This window comes from Lutra lutra, chromosome 4 (assembly GCF_902655055.1).
Source record: "Lutra lutra chromosome 4, mLutLut1.2, whole genome shotgun sequence".
In the NCBI taxonomy this organism is placed as follows: Eukaryota; Metazoa; Chordata; class Mammalia; order Carnivora; family Mustelidae; genus Lutra; species Lutra lutra.
This window is the reverse complement of record NC_062281.1, coordinates 55,762,569-55,786,752: the sequence shown is the minus strand read 5'-3', so window position 1 is coordinate 55,786,752 and position 24,184 is coordinate 55,762,569. Positions and strand designations below refer to the sequence as shown.

Here is a 24,184-nt window from a genome sequence, read left to right as displayed (position 1 = left end):
AAGACAGAGAGAAGTAGGAATCTCTTTTGAGGAACAAAGCCAGGATTATGTGCTTTGTTGACATGCATATGTCAACTGCACATGCAGATGAGAACATGACATGCAGAAATGTGAGTCCAGAAGAAGAACAGTAAGTCTCCATGATTTGAACCATTTTAATAACCACATTTAATTAGCCAGGTATAGCACCAACCATTTTATATACATTTTTTCATGAAACTTTATACAGTGAGTATTATTCTTGTGCAGATAAAGAAACAGAAAACTACAGGTTAAATAACTTACCCAAGTTTGCATATTTAGAATTAGAACCTCTTGCATTTAAACACCATTCTCCCTGATTCTAAATGTTTTGTAAGAACTAGTAGGTATACAACCAGAAGGAACTTGAAGCAATGCTAGGACAGTAAGCTACAAGCTCGAGGACCACTACATCTCCTGTGCCTAAAGCCTGACTTTGTTCTGATGTGTATGAACTTACAGGTGAAAATTTAAATGGACAAGTTGAAAAAAATTACAAAGATAGGTAAGTGGTAGCCACATAGAAATACAAAAACCTGCAAATTCTGAATACACACGAATCCTATGTGCAGATATATACACACATCTTGACAGAAGTCTGTCAAAAACCAAATAAAACTTAGCCCCTTGTTCATGTAAATTCTATTCCAAATGGCATTAATTCCAATTTTCCACCTTTAATGAAGTGGAGTTGAAAACTCTTCTTTATGTATGTCAAGACAAAAAGGAAGAGAAGAGAAATGTGTTTTGAATGTCAAGCGGCTACAAAAGGTACAAAATGAACTCCCAGTACCCTTAAGAGACAGCACTGGGTATAGTGCATAAACAATGAATTTTGGATCACTGAAAAAAAATTATAAAATTTAAAAGATAAAAAGAGAAAGAAAAAGAAACAGCATAAAGTGGTGCTTAGGAGCATGGATTAGGGAACTAGATTGCAGGTATTTGAGTCCCAGCTCTGCCACATTCTAGCTACAACAAAGTACCCAATCTCTCTGCAAATCCTTGTTCTCATCTGGAAAATGGGGCTAATAATTTCTATAAGGATTATTTATGTTCACATTTGTGAAATGCTTAAAAGAATACTTGGCCTATGATAAACCACATAGTAAAGTGTTTCATAGTTAAGTTAAATATTTGACACTTTTGAGAATATACTATAGGCATGGGTCAAGTCAAAGGTCATCTCCTGTACGAGACTGTTTTCAGTAATCAAGTGTGTTTTTTGGTGAGACTGTTTTCAGTGATTCAATCAACAAGTTTTTTTGTTTTTGTTTTTGTTTTCTTGAATGCCTGAGAGGTTCAAAGTAGTGCTCTCAGTCTAGGATTAAGGTGGTAAACAGAGCTGACACTAAACCTAACATCATAGACATTTATTGTTCTAATCCTCTAACACCTTACATATTATTCTAATCTATTAGAGGATTCACCATGTTTTGATAACATTTGTTAAATGTTATTTACATAATTATTTTCCTCCGTTGTCTATACGTTTTTCCAGAGCCTGCAATGTATGTTTCTTTCCCTTTAAGTTTAAATAAAGAATAGATACTCAAAAATGCCAGTTGAATTAAGAAGGAAGAGAGAGAGAGAGAGAGAGAGGGAAGAAGGAAGGAAGGAAGGGAGGTAGGGAGAGAGGGAGAGAGGGAGAGAGGAACCAATAAGGGGCAATGTCATTATGTTACTTTAAGTAGGATACTTAACCTCCCCAATCGCCAGTGCCATCAGCTATTAATGAGGATGATGATAATAGTACTGACTTTGATGAGATCAAAAGAACTAATGATTTGAAAGCTTGTAGCACAATATATGACATATAATAATCGCACCATTTAATATACTACTATTATAAACTAATGAACAAAATAGACTTTAGAGATAACATTCTCTAAAGACGGTGCTATGATTCAACATGTGTAGAAAGTGTTAAAATCCCTTGATGCATGTGTGTGTGTGCATGCAAGTACACAAAAAACGGCATTTCTAAGATTTCAAAGTCCTGTAATTTTTATTTGAGCAAATAAAAATGGTACCAAAAGATTCGTTTTGTCTAACGTACTACTCACCATTTTAGTGCCGTGAACAAAAGGATTGTAATGTTGGGTCCCTGCCATACTGTTATACAGACCAATTGCAGCAAAGTCAATGAATCAAATGCAATTTAGTCTGGCTCAGCCAGATCCAGCTGGAGGCTGTTTCTGCACATGAAGCAGAAAAAACATTATAGACCATAATTTCTGCTCAGATCAGTCAGTCTCAGTCATTCTAGTTGGCAGGCAATTGGTCTGACTAAAATGATTCTGCGTGAATGATTCTGTAATGGTGGAGAAAGCACAACCTTTAACCCGTAATAAAGTAGACTGGGTACATTCTTCTTAACTCAATAGAGGGTGACCACCAGGCATTTAGGCTGTAATATCACTTTCTATATACCTCCCTAAGAAACTGCATTTGGATATGTAGAAAGTTACCAAATCAGATTATTGACCTTTGAACCTATTGCCTTAATGGAATAAGTCTTTTAAGTGTCCTAGATAGAGATGAGTATATTTTGCAAGTGGGGATAATATTAACATCAGGACCAGTGTGACCAGAGGACTGGCTGTGGAAGAATGTAAAAAGAGCCATTAATTCTGTCCCTGCATCTACATTCTTACAATATGACCTTGCAGATTTTACCATCATGAGATAAGTTGTGTGTACCCACATCTTGAATCTGAGCTGGCTGTGTGGCTTACTGCTTTGGATTATGACACAAGAAGAGCCTTTAAAAATTTCCGTGCATTAGATCTTGTTCTTTTGCTGTATCTGGAACCCTAAGATAACCACAGAAGATAGCCTGCTGGAGAATGAAAGGAAGAGAATTTAGGTATCCATTCAATGGTAAGCTAGCTTGCAGCCATGAAATAGCCAGACTGTAAATGTAAATGAGGCCAACACTGTCAACTAAATGCAGATACATGAGTAAGGCCAAGTGAGGCCAGCAGATCACCATTCACTAATCCAAACCCAGTTGTTGATCTGCAGAATTATAAGTTAATAAACAGCTGTGTCGAGCCATTAAGTTTAGGGATAAGTTATTATATGCCAACTGATACAATGATGAGGGGAGAGGTGGGGGCAACATGGGTGCCATGGTCTATCCCTGGATCCCACATGTTTTTGACAACAAAGAGATTTTGGAGTATGGGCAAGTTGACTTAATTCGAAGCCCAGGTATGTGGCAGACCTAGAGTTTTCCATCCACATATTCCTTATTTCAGGACTGACTGTAAATGAGAGAATCAGATCAGGGAAGATTTAATTTTATATTTAAATATTCAGTGTGACTAGGAATTAGTGAGAAAACAGTGTGTGGCTTGGGCACTTTTCTAAAATTAAGGGTGTTTTTAATATTTTAAATGGAGATTAGATAATTAAGTGCTTCTGTTGAGTTTCTCTAGAGTGGCAGTGGACAATGACTTTGAACTGAGATCCAGATAAATGTTAGTAACAGGTCTTTTTCTGGGTTATTTGATGGGAAGCCTTGGTGATCATAATGCTCTCTTCCCAATGCCCACCTACTGACATCTGAATCACTGTCCTTGTCTGGTCAACCTGTTCACCATTTCTTGATAGCTTCTGCTGACTAGACCGCAGGCTCAGAGTTTATGAATAATTCTGGCCTCACCATGGCATTCTGGCCAATGAGACAGGCACTTTCACATGTTTTATGTCTATTTTATACCCTTATGTCTATTTGAGAAGAAATGCTAATTAATTTTGTGGCTTTTAAAGTCTTTATTATTTTAGACCCTTATGTTGGCAGCCTTTAGTAGAAAGCAGGTGGACTCTATAGCTGGGGTTCAAATTCTGGGTCCACACTCAATGCATGACTAGTCTTGAGAAACTCACCAAAACATTGTGATCTTACTTCTTCTTCTATAAATGGGAAAATAACATTTGTTTTAACTAGTTGGTGGAATTGTAAGGATCAAAATAGTATCCATACAACACATACACATACACATATGCATAATGCTATTTTAGGATTTCAATAAATATTAATTGTGATTATTACTGTTCTTTGATAGCCTTAAAACTCCAGCAATCAGAGCTAAGGTAGTAGAATACATTGCAATTTAATTCTCTATGTCTTTAGATATGTATTCTAGTCCTTGAATTCAGGATGAAATAGACCTGTGTGGGGAAAGTGAAGAGTCTGAACGAGTATTAAACTTGTTATTGGCTGATGCAGAGAGATTTTCACATATACATGGGAAGTTGGTGGGGGGGGGTGGGTGATGATGATTTTACTCTGAAATAGAGTACAGATTCTCTTTCTTTTGAATTGTTTGCCATTTCTATTTAGATGATTCATTATCTAAGCAACCAAGTCCTTAACTATCTTACAAAGGAGACATTGTCTGTAGGTGTTTCCAACAATGGAATTACAATGCAGTTATGGTGCCCAACTGGTATAACAAGTATCTACAAAGCCAGCCCAGTGCATTGTTTTTCTTGATTACCAGTTGATGTCAATGAAGAAAACATCTCTGAAAGAAAGAAATAGTTTTTTGGAAGAACAAATAATTATTTTACTTTTTTTTTTCTTTTCCAAAATGCTAATATTTTATTCCTTTCAAGAAGCTCTGCCTTTTCTACATAAATGCATTTTGGTGAGTGCTTTTGACTTTGAGTATATTTCAAAACATATTTCATCATTTTCATGCTTCTGATTTCACATTTTATGCAATGTCTAGAAGGACACTTGTTGTATTCATTTATTTCTCACATATGTGTTGGTTGGGTGTTGTGTGTCAAGTATGGGGTCATAGACCAGTGATGCAGAGCAAAGTGAATGGTGTAGTCCCTGATCTTTTAGGCTCTCATTGCTATTCAAGTCTTTTCCTGTCCTACCTCCACTTGCCTTCTTCCCAGAGAGTTCTCTTTTTTCCTGATCCCTTTCTCCTGAGAAAACCAGCTCAATTCCAGAGCACCAATAGGAACCACAAGGTATTTTTTATAAGTTACTTCATTTAATCTTCTTTGCAACTTCATAAGGTTCATCTATAATGATCATAATTTACAGATGAAAATATTGAACTGTAAGTGATAGAGACAGCATTTAAACCTAGGTTTATTTAATTCCATGGTCCTTGATATGCATTACTTGGTATTACCTTTAGTCTTTGCCGGAAATAAGCCACCTTCCAAAAGTGGATTTTAAGGCCTCTGAAAGTAACCAACATAATTTTCATCTTTATTAATTGATCTGCTTTATGTACATTTTATTGATTAATTCTTGCTATTTATGAAGCATTTAACTCCACCATATAAATGAGGAAACTGGGAATCAGCTTGGTTAAGAAACATCCCCAAGTTCACTCAGCTAATTAGTGGTAAAACTGGCATTCAAATCAATATCTCATGTCTAAAATCCATGTTTCTAAGCCGCTTCTTTAAGATTTGAGAAATTTATTACAAATTTTTAAAAACAGATTGTGGAGATAAATACAGTTCTACAACAGCAAAAATTTCAGGACAAGGATGATATTAAGGACATATGAATAGACAGGGAAAAAAGTACAAGGAACTCTGATCCTTCTGTTAGCACTCCATTATAGTAACATTTACTAGTGAATGCTCATAATTAATTTTCCTTTCTATCTGCTTGAAAATGAGGATAGAAATTTAGAAAGACAGGAAAGTAAGGTATTAACAGGATTGAGACTATTGGATTATAGTATAGAAAATATGAATTTAGGTTTCTTTCACACATTAAGCATGATAATAATTCCAGATAAGTCAGAGAGTAAAATATAACATGTTTTTAAAAATACCTTATAATATTGAGATTTTTGGTTCTTTTTCTCTAACAGAAGCTGTGTTCTGATGGACAGGGTGCTGGCTTTGAACACAGAAGGTCAGAGTCAATGCCCTACATTTAGCACACTCTACTTCTACAAAATTTGGTAAGTTGCTTAAGGTCTTGAAGTTGCTGTCAAGTAGTCAGATTAGAATAATACCAAGATATCTAAAATATGTAATATGAAAAACTGTGAACACATACTCATGAGCACACACACGCACGCACAAACACACAGACGACCCATACTTCTGAGCAGAGTCACTGCCAGTCTCTGTAGTGCCTTTGGTGACCTTGACTTTGTGTTTGGAGCATGAGCTTCTTAGATAATAATTTGTAACTGTCTAAGAATGTCTACATGAAATCAAAACAACTTACTATATCAGTCAAGATAATGAACTGTCAATTAACATGCAAGTCAGTTAAGTAGGTTGCTCAGTACCAGGTAGTACAAACAACTTTAGTTGATAGACTGAATTACTAGCTTATTATATCATCTAGCAGAGTAATATATGTAGACCCGCTCCTAAGTGTACAGCCATCCCTGAGACTCTCAATAAAGCAAGATTTTAATGGTAATAATAACGATTCCACTGATTTCTTTATATTTTATACTTTTCAGCTTACAAATTGTTCTCACGTGTGTGACCTAATATAATGGCTCAAAATATCTGACTACATATAAGTTATTTGCCTTTCTCCTCATGCACAAGTCTTTACCGAACAATGAAGACTAACATTCACACCCATAACCTCTTAATGTTCTAATCATATAACTTTATGATCTGATTAATCAGTTGAAAACCATGTAAATTAAGTGGTTTTATTTATTTGTACTTAAACAATTGTTTGATTAAAGGAATATTTACCTTGGAGTACTTTCAAATAGTATCTCTGTCCTAATAAAGTATGTTTCCATTTAAAAAGTTAGGGACACCTGGGTGCCTCAGTTGGTTAAGTGGCTGCCTTCAGCTCAGGTCACAATCCTAGGGTCCTGGGATCAAGTCCTGCAACAGGCTCCTTGCTCAGTGGGGAGCCTGCTTCTCTCTGCCTCTGCCTGCCACTCTGCCTGCTTGTGCTCTCTCTCTCTCTCTCTGACAAATAAATAAATAAAATCTAAAAAAAGTTAAAATTTATAAACAGATTTTGTATAAGACATGCCTGTTTTAGTCACTAGTTATAGCAAAAGAGTCTTAAACAATAAAATCTGTCTCTCACATGCACAAGTCTGATGTCAGTCAAATGTCTTTCCAGAGCTGCTTTTCTCCGTGTAGTCACTCAGACTATTTATTTGTTGAGTGCTGCCATTTCGATTAATTGCCTCCATGGTCACTGTCAGAGAGAAAGAGAGATTATGGAAGTGGCATACTTGTTCTTAAAAGCTTCAGCTGGAAATACGATGCATGGATTTCATTTGCATCTCACTGGCTAGAACTAGTCACATGACCCTGCCTACCTGCAAAGGGGTCTGGGAAGTACTTTTTTCCTGTGTTGTCTGGAAGGAGAGAAAAATCAGATATGAAAAGCACTAGTAAACTTCACCACCATTTCCCTGCAAATATTGAGATAACATTTCCTTTTTTAAATCTCATTTTTTCCACTGACTTCTCTACTTAAAATAATTCAACGTTGAAGTGAGGGATTATCTTAATTTTTTGAAATATGAAATAAAAGATATTTGACAAGCTTCATGCTTTTACTTTTATCTACAAATTATACATTTAAAACATAATGACAATGCTTTAAAACACAGTTTGGTACATGTCGGTAATAGCTTTTAATGACTCAGAAAGAATATAATAATCTACCATAATCAAAACTAATCTGCCATAAAGAGTACAGAAATATCAAATAGCTTATTCTGTGGAAACAAATCCAAATTAATTGCCTCATTTGTTACATCATATATAATATGCACTTTAACAGTGCCTTGACTTTGTATAGACATCTAGTGTCTCAGAGAAATTTAGAAAAACATTCTCAAATAAGGTTTCATTGGAAAAGAAGTAACGTATAAGGATGCAACTCCTAATTCTCTGTGGGTTTTATTATGGTGATGCAACAATTATTTACTGAATTATGGCATTCTAAGTCCAACAAAAAAATAAAATAAAATAAAGCTTTCCATTACATTCCACTTCTTTGGGGACCCAGCACATGCATGTTCATGCCCACACACACACACAGGCACACACCCTCTTTCATACAATTTTTTTGAAAGTCCATGTACTTTAATTATCCTACATAAAATGATGAATGAAATGGCTCTTCAACAAAAGGCAGCACAAACTGTCCATCTTTCCAGAATTTGTGGAAATTTAAGCTACCTTGTCTGTTTTTTTCTTTTTTCTTCTCTCTCTCTCTCTCAACTATTATCTTTTGTCTCTGTGTGTTTGTAGCTTTCATATTCTTTGATTGGGTTTGGATCCGGACTGTGGGTTAGGATAGGTCTCCTGCACATATGCGACTATGTTCTTATCTGGCGCATCTTTGTGGGATATGGTCTTCTCATGGCTGAGTGTAGGAGCACAAGAGCACAACCACTGGAACTAGGCTGTTCCCAAGATAAAGTATAAAATAGATATTACCTGATGTAATTTGATTTGTAGATTGTTTGTGGGCAAAATGGGGATCCATAAGCAAGCTAAAGAAGAAGGAGGAGGAGAAAGTGGAAAAGGATACAAAAAGAAAGAAAAAGAAGGGGAAGAAGAAGGAGGAGGAGGTGAAGGAGAAGAAATAGAAATTATTAACTCCAGATAACAATTTTTTTCAAGAAAGGAATTTATATAGACTTATATATGTATACACATATATATATGTATGAAACTGTATCAGCAAAATGATGAAGGTGGAGGAGAATACTTTTGAGATGCATATGTTAAAGCTAATTCCTTGCCTTTCATTATAGAAAGCTAATTTCTATTTAAAGTAGAATGCCTTCAAAAATTCCGAGTGTTAAAAAAAGAAAACGGTAAAAGTTATCACTCGGCATTAGGGAAATACAAATCAAAACCACAATGAGATATCACCTCACACCAGTCAGAAGGGCTAAAATGAACAAGTCAGGAAATGACAGATGCTGGCGAGGATGCAGAGAAAGGGGAACCCTCCTACACTGTTGGTGGGAATGCAAGCTGGTGCAACCACTCTGGAAAACAGCATGGAGGTTCCTCAAAATGTTGAAAATAGAACTACCCTATGACCCAGCAATTGCACTGCTGGGTATTTACCCTAAAGATACAAACGTAGTGATCCGAAGGGGCATGTGCACCCAAATGTTTATAGCAGCAATGTCTACAATAGCCAAACTATGGAAAGAACCTAGATGTCCATCAACAGACGAATGGATAAAGAAGATGTGGTATATATACACAATGGAATACTATGCAGCCATCAAAAGAAATGAAATCTTGCCATTTGTGACGATGTGGATGGAACTAGAGGGTATCATGCTTAGCGAAATAAGTCAATCAGAGAAAGACAACTATCATATGATCTCCCTGATATGAGGGAGAGGAGATGCAACATGGGGGGTTAAGGGGGTAGGAGAAGAATAAATGTAACAAGATGGGATTGGGAGGGAGACAAACCATAAGTGACTCTTAATCTCACAAAACAAACTGAGGGTTGAGGGGGGGAGGGGGGTTGGGAGAGGGGGGGTGGGGTTATGGATATTGGGGAGGGTATGTGCTATGGTGAGTGCTGTGAAGTGTGTAAACCTGGCGATTCGCAGACCTGTACCCCTGGGGATAAAAATATATGTTTATAAAAAATAAAATTAAAAAAAAAAATTCCGAGTGTTTCCAGAAACAAGTCAGAATTAAAAGTCAAATGCAAAGGACTGAAATGAGAATGATATTAGAACTCTTAAAAGCAACACCAAGGCTGAAAGATAATTTATATAATTTGTAACATTTTAAAAACCACCATATTAATGAGGTATAATATTTTAAATATGAGGTTAAACATCAAAGGGAATAGTTAACTGCTTTGAAAATGAATTTTGGAGAGAAACTGTAATCAGAAATGGGGAGGATTGGGGAAAGAAAATGCTGTTTGGAGTTATATGCCTTGTAGTAGCACATACTACATTTATCCAGTAGTTCCTGAAATGTAATTAAGTAACATAGATAAATTATTTTAATAAGTTTAATTTAATTACCCTTTAAAATATGGACCCAGACCAATGGGTATTTGGCTCAATAATATTATTCAAGGCAGAATACATGACGTACCATAAGATTTTTATAGATTAATATTTGACTGTTTGATAATTTGGGGCTGAATGTGGATCCAAGACGGGATCTAAAATATCCTATTCCCATCTCTCTTTCTTCTCCCTCCTCTGTTACTGTTTTATAGTCATAATAGAAAAAATATATATTGTGTTCATTTCATACCATCCAGGAATAAGTGGACTTTGTAGAAAATATCTAAGAAGTATTATTATGTTAGTTGTTATTCCTTAATTATTACTTCACCTGTATTGGGTTTGCTGGCTACTTGTAAGGAATTTTACTAGAATCTAATTTAAAATGCATCTGCTTGATAGTCCTCATACTTCACAAAGCAATGACTAACTTCCTGTTTGTCTCTTAAGCGTGGCCACAATTTAATTATCTGGATAATGTGAGGTTTTAAAAGACAGAATAGTTGGTGGGCTTTGCTTTCAAATGCCATTCTTTTAAGCATTACAGAAATATTTTCTCTAGAAAATTAACTACAAAACACCCAATCAATAGATCTATTATAAATTAGTTTTATCTCTAAGATCCTTGCAAGTCTAAAATGGAAAGAGCACTAAACTTGGACTCAGAAGGTCTAACATTCCTCCTAACTGCTACAAATTTAGCCAAGAACTTAACCTCTAAGTGGCCCAGTTTTCTCATGTAGATGATGGACATTAAGTCATCTATTCAGTAAATACATACTGTATGTTTACTGTTTGCAGGCATTCTGTATGCATGGAGGATCCATGATTGAAGAGAACAGTAATGCTCTGCTAGCCATCTGGATGTCTTCTCTGAAACATGTCCATGCATGTCTTCTGCCCATTTCTTAACTGGATTATTTGGGTTTTGGGTGTTGAGTTGGTGAATTCTTTATAGATTTTGGATACTAGCACTTCATTGTATATGTCATTTGTAAATATCTTTTCCACTTCTGAAGGTTGCCTTTTGGTTCTGTTTATTGTTTTCTTTGCTGTACAAAAACTTTTATTTGATGAAGTCCCAATAGTTTATTTTTACTTTTATTTCCCTGGCCTCTGAAGACACATCTAGTAAGAACTTGTATGGTCGAAGTCAAGAAGTATTGCCTGTGTTCTTTTCTTGGATTTTGATGGTTTCCTGTCTCATATTTAGGTCTTTCATCCATTTTGAATTTATTTTAGGCATGTTGTAAGAAAGTGGTCCAGTTTCATTCTTTCGCATGCTGCTGACCAGTTTTCCTGGTACCATTTTTTGAAAGACTCTTTTTCCCATTGAATATTCCTTCATGCCGTGTCAAAGATTAGTTGACCCCATAGTTTTGGGTCCATTTCTGGGTTTTCTACTGTGTTCCATTGATCTATGTGTCTATTTTTGTGCCAGTACCATACTGTCTTGGTGACTACAGCTTTGTAATATAATATGAAGTCTGAAATCATGATGCCTCTTGCTTTTCTTTTTCTTTTTCAGGATTGCTTTGGCTACTCAGGGTTTTCGTGGTTCCATACAAATTTTAGGGTTGTTTGTTATAGCTCTGTGAAAAATGCTGGTGACATTTGATAGGGTTTGCATTAAATGTGTAGATTTCTTTGGGTACTATAGACATTTTAACAATATTTATTCTTCCAATACATGAGCATGGAATGTTTTTCCATTTTTTTATGTCATCTTCAATTTCTTCCATAAGTGTTTTATAGTGTTCAGAGTATAGATCTTTTACCTCTTTGGTTAGGTTTATTCCTGGGTATCTTAGGGTTTTTGGTGCAATTATAAATGGGATTGATTCCTTGATTTTTCTTTCTCCTGCTTCATTAATGGTGTCCAGAAATACAACAGATTTCTGTACATTGATTTTTGCATCCTGTCACTTTACTGAATTTATGTATCATTTCTAACAATTTTTTAGTTGAGTCTTTCAGGTTTTGTACATAGAGTATCATGTTCTCTGCAAACAGTGAAAGTTTGGCTTCCTCCTTGCTAATTAGGATGCATTTTACTTCTTTTTGTTGTCTGATTGCTGAGGCTGGGACTTCCAGTACTAAATTAAATAACAATGGTAAGAGTGGACATCCCTGTCTTGTTCGTGATCACAGTGGAAAAGCTCTCAGTTTTTCCACATCGAGGATGATGCTAGTTGTGTGTCTTTTGTACATGACCCTTATGATGTTGAGGTATGTTCCCTCTGTCTGTACTTCGTTGAGGGTTTTTGTCAAGAGTGGATGCTGTACTTTGTCAAATGCTTTTTCTGCATCTATTGAGAATATCATAAGGTTCTTATCCTTTCTTTCATTAATGTGGTTATCATGTTGATTGATTTGTGAATACTGAACCACCCTTGCAGCCCAGGAATAAATCCCACCTGATTGTGGTGGATGATTCTTTTTAATGTACTGTTGGATTCAATTTGCTAGTATTTTATTGAAAAATTTTTCATCCATGTTCATAAGAGATATTGACCTATAATTCTCCTTATTAATGGGGTCTTTGTCTGGTTTTAGAATCAAGGTAATGCTGGCTTTATAGAATGAAATTGAAAGTTTTCCTTCCATTCTGTTTTTTGGAACAGTTTCAGAAGCATAGGTATTAATTCTTTAAATGTTTGGGAATTCTACCAAAGAGAAACCATCTGGCCCTGGACTTCTGTTTATTGGGAGATTTTTGACTACTGATATAATTTCTTTGCTGGTTATCTGTCTGTTCAAGTTTTCTATTTCTTCCTGTTTCAGTTTTCATAGTTTATATGTTTTTAGGAACTTGCCCATTTCTACTAGCTTTCCCAATTTGTTGGCATATAATTTTTCATAATATTCTCTTATAAGTGTTTGTATTTCTGTGGTGTTTGTTGTGGTTTTTTTCTCTTTCATTCATGATTTTATTTGGGTCCTTTCTCTTTTCTTTTTGATAAGTCTTACTGTGGGGTTATCAAATTTATTAATTCTCTCAAAGAACTAGCTCCTGGTTTCATTGATCTACTGTTTTTTATTTGTTCCTATATCATTTATTTCTGCTCTGATCTTTATTATTTCCCTTCTTCTGCTGACTTTTTTCTTCGTTTTTTGTTCTTTTTCTAGCTCCTTGAGGCTAAGTTTAGGTTGTGTATTTGAGATTTTTCTTGCTTCTTGAGGTAGGCCAATGATGCTATCTACTTCCTTCTTAATGACACTTTTGCTGCATCCTGAGTATTTTGGACCATCACAGTTTCATTATCCTTTGCTTCCGTGTATTGTTTATTTCTTCTTTAATTTCCTGATTGACCCATTCATTCTTTAGTAGGTTGTTCTTTAAGCTACTTTTTTGTGTGGTCTTTCCAAATTTTTTCTTGTGGTTAACTTCAAGTTTCATGGCATTGTGATATGAAAATATGCATTGTATGATCAGTCTTTTTGTATTTGTTGAGGCCTGATTTGTGGCCCAGTATGTGACCTTTCCTAGATTTTGTTCCATATGCACTCAAAAAGAATGTCTATTCTGCTGCTTTAGAATGAAATATTCTGAATGTATCTGTTAAGTCTATGTAGTCCAGTGTGTCATTCAAAGCCATTGTTCCCTTGTTGATTTCCTTTTTTTTTTAAGATTTTATTTATTTATTTGACAGAGAAAGATACAGCAAGAGAGGGAACACAAGAAGGGGGAGTGGAAGAGGCAGAAGCAGGATCCCCACCAAGCAGGGAGCCCAATGCAGGGCTCGATCCCAGGACCCTGGGATAATGACCTGAGCTGAAAGCAGACGCTTAAGGACTGAGCCACCTAGGCACTCCTCCTTGTTGATCTTCTGCTTAAATGATCTATCCATTGCTGTAAGTGGGGTGTAAAGACCTCCTACTATTATTGTATTATTATCAGTGAATTCCTTTATGTTTGTTATTAACTGTTTTATATATTTGGATGCTCCCAAGTTGGGGGCATAAATATTTGTTGTAGTTTCATTTGTTGTATTGTTGTAACTTCTTGTTGGATAGACCCCTTTATTATGATATAATGTCCTTTGTCATCTCTCGTTGCAGTCTTTTGTTTAAAATCTAGTTTGTCAAAATAAATAAATAAATAAATAAATAAAATCTAGTTTGTCTGATATAAGTATGGCTACTCCAGCTTTTTTGGATGTTCATTAGCATAATAAATGGTTCGCTATCCCCTCATTTTCAATCTCCATGTGTCTTTATGTCTAAATTAGTCTCTTGTAGGCAGCATATAGATTGGTCTTGTTTTTTTATCCATTCTGACACCCTCTGTTTTTTGATGGAAGCATTTAGTCCATTTACATTCAGAGTTTTGATTGATAGATATGAATTTAGTGCCATTGTATTACTTGTTAAGTTGTTTCTGGAGATTTTCTCTGTTCCTTTCTAGTCTTTGTTGCTTTTGCTTTCTCTTTCCCACTGAAAGAATCCCCTTTAATATTTCTTGCAGAGAAAGGAAAACTAAAGGAAAAAATTCCTTTAGTTTTTGTTTGTCTGGGAAACTTTTTCTGTCCTTCTAATCTGAATGACAGCATTGCTGGATAATGTATTCTTGGTTGCATATTTTTCCCATTCATCACATTGAATATATCATGACACTTTCTTCTGGCCTACCAATTTTCTATGGAGAGGTCTGCTGCTAACCTTGTTTGTCTTCCCTTGTGTATTAGGAATTTCTTTTATCTTACTGCTTTGAAGATTTTTTTCCTTATTTCTATATTTTGCAAATTTTATTATGATATGTGTTGGTGGTCTACGGCCATACCACCCTGAACGCGCCCGATCTCGTCTGATCTCGGATATGTGTTGGTGTTGGCCTGTTTTTGTTGATTTTGATGGGAGTTCTCTGTGCCTCCTGGATGTAGACGTCTGTTTCTTTCCTCAGATTAGGGAAGTTTTCAGCTATAATTTCTTCAAATAAAGCTTCTGTCCCTATTTCCCCTCTTCTTCAGGATGCCTATGATAAAAAAAAAAAAGGATGCCTATGATATGAATGTTATTACACTTTATGCAGTCACTGAGTTTCTTAAGTCTACTTTTGTGATCTAATATTTTTCTTTCCTTCCTTTTTTCAACTTCATTATTTTCTATAATTTTATTATCTCTCCCTTTTTTTGAGAGAGAGAGAAAACACATGTGAGCCAGGGGAGGAGCTGATAGAGAGGGAGAGAGGTATCTTAAGCAGACTTCTTGCTCAGTGTAGAGCCCAACACATGGCTCAATTTCATAACCCTGACATTATGACCTGAAACAAAATCAGGAATCAGATGTTAACCAACTGAGCCACCCAAGCACCCCTCCCTAATTTTAATCTTCCATATCACTTATTCATTCTTCCATTTCTTCCATCTTGTGGTCATTACATCCAGTTGGTTTCACATCTCAGTTATAGCATTTTTTTATTTCATCCTAATTTTTAGGTTTTTTTTAAATCTTTGCACTCCCAAGGAACCCACTGGTGTCTTCTATGCTTTTCTTAAGCCTAGCTAGTATTCTTATGATTGTTATTTTAAATTCTGGGTCAGGAGTATTACTTATTTCTGTTTCAGTTAGATCCCTGGCCATGACCTTTTCTTGTTTTTTTCTTTTGGGATGAATTCTTCTATTTTGGCATTTTTGTTTAGGTCTGTCTTCTGTGTGTTAGGAAAGCCTGTTATGTTTCTTGCTCCTGGGAATATGGCTTTATTAAGAAGAGGTCATACACTGTCCAGGGCCTGGTGCTTCAAGAAGTGTTTCTGGTATGTGCTGTGTGCACTCTGCTGCTGTGTCTGGCTGCTTTTCCTCAGATCAGTTCTCTGCAGAGTTTCCTCTTGCCTGCAGTGGGCAGCGTTTGGACCTTAGCCAGAATGTGGTGAGTTTTAACTAGGTGTGCTCAGATCTGATTGTTAGAAGAAACCTGATGCTACCTCCACTGCAGCTGAAGTGTTGCAACACTCTATACTCAGTAGACTTCATGCATTTGGGGGTTCGTGCTGGTCTGGGGGAGGTGACTGCTGCTCTGGTTCTCAGGCACACTTACCCTGGTAAAGCAGCACCTGCAGACTGCAGAGGGGTGGGGCTTGATGTAAGCAGTTTAACTCCTTATTGAAGTCAGTTTTATGCTGAGGGGTGGGGGGAGAAAATAGCACCAGCCCTCTCCCTTGTCCCTGGAAAAGGGAGTTCACACCCAGTACCGTCCAAGAAGCCCTCCCAAAAGAGCAAACAACCTCCCCTCATGCATCTCAGGCATTCCTTAGTTCCCTGCCTTCACCCTGTATGTGTCTGGGCTGTTTGCCCATCTGGCAGCACAGTGCACCTGTATCTTACTCCAGACAACCCAGCTGAGTTCTTAAATTCCAAACTTTAGGGACCTCACACAGTGCGGACCTGCACTGGTCCTCTGGGGGAGAATCTTGCCATGCTAGTGCTGGTGCAGGTTTGTCCCAGAAGGGCAGTTGCACCAATACATAGGAGCTTGAAGTTTGGAGTAAAGCTAGCATAATGGTGCCCACCAACTCTTTTTGTCCTGAGAGGCAATGCCACCTCTCCCAAATGCACTCCTAGAAGGCGAGCCATCTCTCCCATCGTTTCCTAGGGGATCCTCAGATTACACTGTCAGCTCCCTGGCTTCTACCCTCCTTCTCTACAGGAGCACTGAAGTGACCACTGAGCTCAACACCAGCCAGGGCACAGACTTCTAAAACTCCTGTCTTTGAGCTTCACTAATGGTATCAATCCCTCTTATTTTCCAAGTCAATAGCTTTGGGGAAGTGTTTTTCTTGTGCAGTCCCCTGTTCATTCCCCCCCCTCCATCATCAGGGATCCCTCCCCTCCACTAACCCACTATCCTTCCCCCACCAAATCATGTCTTCAGACCTCCTTCCTCCCACAATGTGGCCTTTTCTCTCCCTCTAGTTGTTCAGTTTGTTCTGTCAGTCCTCAGACCAGCTTCTTGGGTGTCCAGAATGATTTTAATATTTATCTAGCTGTGTTCAAGGGAAAAGGAAAGCCTAGGGTCCTTCTACTCTGCCATTTTAGCTCCATCTTTTTGTCATATATTTTCAAAACACCCAAACTAATAAGACACCACTGAAAAATTGATCTTCTCCTTGAAACCAAGTCCTCTTCTGTGGTTCCTATTTCTGCAAAGGACATCATTATGTAGTCAGATATGCAAGATGGAGACTAAGAACCATCCTGATCCTTCTCATAATCTGTTAGTTTTCTTTTCTAAGTACTATTTTTTTTTAATCCTCTACTTAATTGTCGTTTTATGTATTTTTTGTTTCAAGTTTTAATTTAAATTCTAGTTGGCTAATACATAGTATAGTATTGGTTTCAGGAGTAGAATTTAGTGATTCATCATTCACATATTCTAAATACCTTTTTAATTCATTCACTTCTTTCCATGCCTATTCCCACTGTCTCATCCAGCTTAATGTTCTCTCTTACCTGATGTATAACAGCAGCCTAAACCTGATCTATCAGCTTTCTCCTATGGCCCATATTCACCTGCAGCCAGAATGATTTTTGAACACTTTAAACCCTCCCTATTATGCTAAAGATAAAATCCAAATACCTTAACCTGCCTGTGAAGCCATGCATAACCTAATCCTGTCTATTCTAGCCTCAGTTTGTGCCACCTTTTCTTTGCTGAATGTTTTCCAACCTTATTGGCTTATTTTAATTCACCGAGGGACCCATGGACCTTTTTCCCAAAGGACCTTGCACATCCTATTCTCTGCTGGGAATGTTCTTCCCCCCTTCTCCTCAAATAATTTGCTTCTGCATGACCTTTAGACCCTCTCTCCAGAGAATCCTTCCCTGGATTCCCAATTTAGTCAAATCCTCTGATTACTTCCACATAAGACCTGATATCATTCCTTCATAAATACTTGCAATCATTTTAATTTTCATTTATCTTACAATTATTATTTTTATTTTCTATTTCTCCCACTAGAGTCTCAATTCCTTGAATTCAGGGGACATGTCTATATTTGTTCACTTTATATATCAGATACCTACTATAGCATCTGCCATATAATAGGCACTCAATAAATATTTGAAATAAAAAAAAATGAATGAACAAGTTTTTATAAAGACATACAACTCTAAAAGCCTAAAAACTTGAGGCTAAAAAGTTACAATTTGCAGCTATAGAAAGTTGTGATTTTTAAGAATACTCTGAAATATTTTAATCTCACAAAGGTAAATTCACCTAATGAATATTTGAATCGAAATTAATTGAATAAAAGAATAAGGTAAATATCAACATTATCTTTAGTTTTTGGCATAATAAAAGTAAACTCAACAAAAATACATTTGCATCAATACCAACAAATTGGTATGGCATGCATTAATTCTAACCCAGGAAGATAATATGACACTTTGCAGATTATGTCACTAAACACTCAACATTCATTGTATTTATATAAGAAAAATAAATAAATAAAACTGCATGATATTATGAAAAGAACAATGACCTGTTAGCCAAGGAACCTAAAACTTAATTTCAGTTCTACCTTTAATTAATATTTTGACACTGAGCAAGTTCCTTCATATTTCTTGTAATCAGTTTAAAATTCATGATTTCTATATTCTGCCACCTCCCACAGTGTATGAATAAGTGATCATTCTCTTGACGGTGCCAAGAACTCTTTTAAGGGGCCTGACCCTATGATGTTCTACCAGATCAACTGCTTAGAAATTGCCTAATCATAAAAATGGTTTATGTTACATTATTGCAAGTGAGAGGACATTTCAGAGCATCTTTGTTTTTAATTTCAGTTCAACTATATGATAGAACTTAAAGGGCAATGGTCTCACTGCATAAAATAATATTTCCCATTCCTCCTGGCTTGGAGTCTGGAAGAGTAATTGAGAACAATATTTTGGAACTTCTAACCAAGTTACTATTGGTAAGTTCACTCTCTGATACTCCTTTTACTCCAGACATATAACAACGATAGACAAAAAATGAAAGGAGAAATATTAAAGAAAATAGCTATGCTAAAACACAGGATAAACATATCTCATAGGGGGCTAAAGCCATAAACCCTGTTAGATTCTGTATCTGGAAGCCTGCTGAAGCAAAATGGAGTTATTATTCAGGAAAATGGCAAGAGTCAGGAGCCAAAATTGTTTAAAAAGAGCTCTAGATACAGTTTAAGGAAGTTACATAATGAAGGAGGTAGGAGAATAGGGTATCGAACCAGGATATGGACCAGGATATCCTCTCAGAGATTATAGCTTCATTATATCTCACTCATCTTACTTAAGGAACCTGAGCTTCCAATTCAAGACTGGACCATTTTCTCAGAGCCTGGGCCACTGAAAACCCTCTAGAAATACTAATAACAAAATTAAAATTCAGGAAAAACACTGATAGCAAATGAAATTTGGAAATGACTTTAAATATGTATATGGTCTTCAAAGAAATAAATTGAGGAATGACATCCATGAAGGAATGGCATAACCATAATGAATAGGCAGAATAAAAGTAAGCTAGGAATTCTAAATAAGAAGATATTTAATTGAGAAAACTTAAGTGATATGAATTTTGTATTTGACACAGCTGAATAGAGAATTAGTAAGTGAATCTACTTCCTTTTGACAGGGTTTGAATGGTTGAAAATGTGGTAATATCTCCCCTACTTTTGGTGTGATCTGTTTGATATTAGAAACTTTCCATTCATTCATACAACAAATATTTCTTGGACACATTTTTGGTTTTGTTAGCTCAAAATGAATTTTTCTAAACAGCTTCTCTTTAGCTATGTGTTATCAAAAGCTGAAAGCTGGAAGCATAATTTCCTTCATTAGGTAACTGCATTGAAATACAAGTGTCTAAAATATTTTTACTGTTCTAGTTTATCAAGGTTATCTTACAACTCAAAAATATGTAGTATTGCCTCATTGCGTTGAGAGATGTTTTCATTTCTTGATGCAAATGTTCTCTATCTTTTAGGAAACTTTGAAATGGTTACTCCTAAATGAACCCATTTGTTTCATTTTCATATTTTACTTTTCAATATTTTTCCAGAGACTGGAAAGCTATATGCTTCCACCAAAATGGAAGTTCCTTGAAAGTTATGATTTTTTTTTTTGTTGTTCAAATAGCTAGACTAGTAGTTGGGTCATAGTAAACTCAATGACTATTTGTTGAAAAAGTAAGTAGTTCTTAAATAACACTTTTATTTTGAATTATACCAGGAATTGAAGTGGCTGGTGTTTTTATTATAGATCTCACTACATTGACTTAAATGCTATAAGAAGTTTCTTATATGTTTGTCTCTCTTAAGAATTGGGTGTTATATGCAAACAATGGAATCAAGGAACACGACATCAAAAACTATTGATGTACTGTATGGTGACTAACATAGCACAATTAAAAAAATTAAATTCATATAATAATTTGGATTATTTAACAGAAGAAACTGTCTGAAGCTAACTTGAAAGAGGAATTTATTGTTAGGAGAAGAGAGGTGCACAATCCGGTGACTGAAAAGCAAGAACACAATGAGATGCTCCATCACTTTGGTGTCTGTTCCACTATAACATCTGCTTCTTTCTCCCTGCACTCCACTTTTCTCAGCTTTCCAGATGCCATGGTGGAAAATGAGTCTTCACAATTTGTGACATTGCATTCAAAGCTCTAGCCACTCAAACCAGAAGAGCATGGGAAAATGCCCAAATTTCTGTAGACAGGAGCATTGTCCCAGCTTGAGTAGATGCTCATCCTTAAACCAATCAGGTGTGGCCTGAGAGGCCAGGGACAAGAGAGAGACTTCATTATCATTAGAGTTTATGGGTATTTGGTCAAGTGTGTTAGTCACAAAGAGTTTCTGGGGAAAGTTAAGGGGTTTTGGTAAAGACAAATGAAGCTAAAAGACCTTCTGATATAAGTTCAAAGTTTTTCCAATAAAGACAGAGGACTTAACAGTGACACTGCTACTAATTTAGTAGTATACAGTGGGAACCTGTGTATTTGGCCAAAAAGACCTAGGAACAAACACTTCTTATGGAAGGCAGGTGACTGGGCTAGTGTCACAGGCATTTTTCAGTGTTAATATTTCAGTGTTAGTATTTGTTACTGCCAATAGCTGTCTGTCTCTCTCTCAGAGAGTATGTGTGTCAGGGTATGCATGTGTGTATGTATATATGTACCTGTGTGTGTACATAAACATACATGTGTGCATCCATAAATATATATATACACACACATACACAAATGTGGAATAACAGCTATATAAATACATAGATCCATAAACAATATAGAAATAACTAAAACAATGGGGTCATCTAATATATATATATATACTTAAACCTTAAGAATAATTAAATTTTATTTGATTTTGACTGAAAAAAAAAAACCACACAGAAGAAATTACTAGTCTTCTCAGATGAATAGATTTCCATACAAAATATATGTGACTCTACAATATCTCTTTAAGTTTCAGGAAAAAATTATTATCTAAAACACTGATATTAGATCAACCACGACATTAAAAAATACGTTTCCAGTTCAGACATCTTTGATTGTCTTTCTTAATGAGAAAGGAACTGCTTAGCATCAGTACATTTCAGCCCCTCACCTCCCGCTCACATTTCCATCTGTGACACTTGTGTTATCTTTACTTTGCATGAATGAATGACATTCAAATTGTGATCTGCTATCAGAATTTCTTTCACTAGTTAACCTTGTTTTTATATTTTAGTGGGTTAAATACTTACTAAAAGGATTTGAATACTTTAAAGTCTTTTACCATAGTTGCTACATGTTAAATTCCATCTTTTGAAATAGTTCATGTTTGGCTGGATTTCAAGGTTTGTTTGTCTTTTTCACCAGAGGGACTTACAGGTGCCATATGATGCTGCTTCTTTGAGAAAGCCTCCGTGTAGCCTTTATTCTTGGAAAATGACTGGGATGGGTGCCTGGGGGGCTTAGTGGTTGAGGGTCTGCCTTCCGCTCAGGTCATGATCGCTGGGTCCTGGTTTGGAGTCCTGCATTAGGCTTCCCTGCTTGGTGGGGAGTCTGCCTCTCCCTCTTCCTCTGCTTCTCCCCCATGCTCCTGCTCAAGCTCTCTCTGTCAAATTAATAAATAAAAAGTCTTAAAAAAAAAAAGTGGGATGAGTACAATAAACTTGCATTACACTTTTTATCCCTCAGAACTTTGTAGACATTGCTGCATTAAATGTTGCTATGGGAAAGAAATTAAATCACCTAGATATTCTCCCATCATGGTTGATATTTACTTTTTTACCAGACAACTGAAGAATTCTTTCTTTATCCTTTGAGTTCAATAAGTTATTGAGAATATGTCTCAGTTTCTATAATTCTGAATCAATCTGTCTTTGTATATCAAGGGTCCTTTTGATCGATCCATCTAGTCTTTTCATTTCAGACAAATTTTAATCAACTTATTCTTTGAAAACCCTTCCCCTGTTTTGTTTGTTGAATTCTCTACTTCATAGACTTGCATTATCTCTGTGTTGTGTTGTCTTTTTCTCAATTGTGAGAATATTATGTATTATTGGAAGTTGCTATTTAATCTCTTTAGTTTTTTTTTTCTATACTCACGTGTAACTGGTATGTGTACTTTAAACCTTGATAGATATTACCAGACTACACTCCAGAGCAATTTACATCACTGGTTCCCAAATTGGGCTTGTAATACCATTGATTGAATAGTAGAGTCTCAGCCTTCCTCTCATCTGCCCAAAATTATTTGGAGAAGGGAAACCCACATTTAATTAAACAAAAGCAAAAGCATGGAAATGAAAATTTCTTAGGAACTCAGATTCCCTGTCAACTATAAATCGCTGGACTTTACCACCCTCTTTCTTGTTCCTTCAAAGCCAGGGAACTTTTCTATGCCTCTCTTTAAGTTAGCTGCCTATCTATATGTCAGCATCAGCCAAGATTCACTCACCATACAGTCAGGTTAGCTGAATAATATCTAATGAAAATCACAGTGTCATAGCCAGAGCTCTCTTCACCATGAATATCTGAGAGGAATAGTAAGGGATACTCTCAACATACAGAAAGAATCACATAACTGAGGCACCAGGAAAAACATCATCCTCTTCATAATCTTGCCTGGGCTGTATTTTCTGATCATCATAGTTATCTATTAATACCATAACTGAAGAGATGTCAGGGTCATTATCTTTTCCTGCTTTATTAAAATATTTATCTTAAATTCCAAATAAAATGAAAGGCAAGGGTAACAAATCATGCCAGCTTTTGATTCAAAAGTTAAAAGCATTGCAAAGAGAACATTTTCAGTGCTTTGAACTATTATGTTTAAAACAATTTCATCATCATCATCAGAAGGTGTTTGCCTAGGTGACTCAGTTGGTTAAACATATACCTTCAGCTCAAGTCATGATTCCAGGGTCTTAGGATCGAGCCCTGTATCAGGTTTCCTGTTCAGTGAGGAGCCTGTTTCTCCCTCTCCCTCTGCTGCTCCCCCAGCCCCACTGCTTGTGCTCTCTAACTCTCAATCTCTCTCAAATTAATAAATAAAATCATTTTTTAAAAAATCTCATCCAGAAGAGATAAGAGGTCAAGCAGGGAGAACATCGTGTTCTGCTTGACCAAGTCTTGGGGCCAGGGTTATTTCATGTTTGTATGTGACCTTTTAGGACATGTGTTTTCTTTTTCTTTTATTGGACATGCTTAGCTGTATTATTCATATGATTTCATTGAGACTGTAAACACAACCTGTTCACCTCATTCCCCAACAGGTCATCATTCAAAGTTCCAGAAACATTGCTGTCCTGGAAAATGCACAACAATCCTCTGCCCCTCAGCCCTCATAAGAAGGTTTAGATGATAGCCAGTGTCCAGATTCCCTCACAGAGTCAACATGCTTTTGATTTTTCTGAAGTTTAATTTCTCCTCAAGAGAAGCTTTCCACACTTATATTATCTAAAGTCAACATTGCCCTACAGATACGTAGACACAGAAAAGAAATGAAATCAGAATCACAGAAAACCTATAAGCCAAGGTCTACTTATTGAACTGTCTGATAGTTTTCATCATTTTTCAAGTTTTTTTTTTTCTCATTATCTTGACTTCTACTATTTTGGTATCCCTGGAACAAGTAATCATGCTGAGCACTACACTGGTTGCCACAGGAGATGTGCAGTGTGGTGTCGTGCTG

The 24,184-nt window shown here is 36.2% G+C and overlaps 2 long non-coding RNA genes across 2 annotated transcripts; one reads left to right on the top strand and one right to left on the bottom strand.

Moving 5' to 3' along the window:
- Nucleotides 1-2,093: 2,093 nt before the first annotated feature.
- Nucleotides 2,094-10,871, bottom strand: LOC125099022 (uncharacterized). Its single transcript, XR_007127007.1, has 3 exons — nt 10,801-10,871; nt 7,088-7,201; nt 2,094-2,219 (listed from the first exon to the last, which is right to left on the bottom strand). It is a non-coding gene; the product is annotated as an uncharacterized LOC125099022 (long non-coding RNA).
- On the top strand, nt 5,889-23,812 carry LOC125099023 (uncharacterized). Its single transcript, XR_007127008.1, has 3 exons — nt 5,889-5,975; nt 18,804-18,934; nt 23,766-23,812. It is a non-coding gene; the product is annotated as an uncharacterized LOC125099023 (long non-coding RNA).
- The last annotated feature ends 372 nt before the right edge of the window (nt 23,813-24,184 follow it).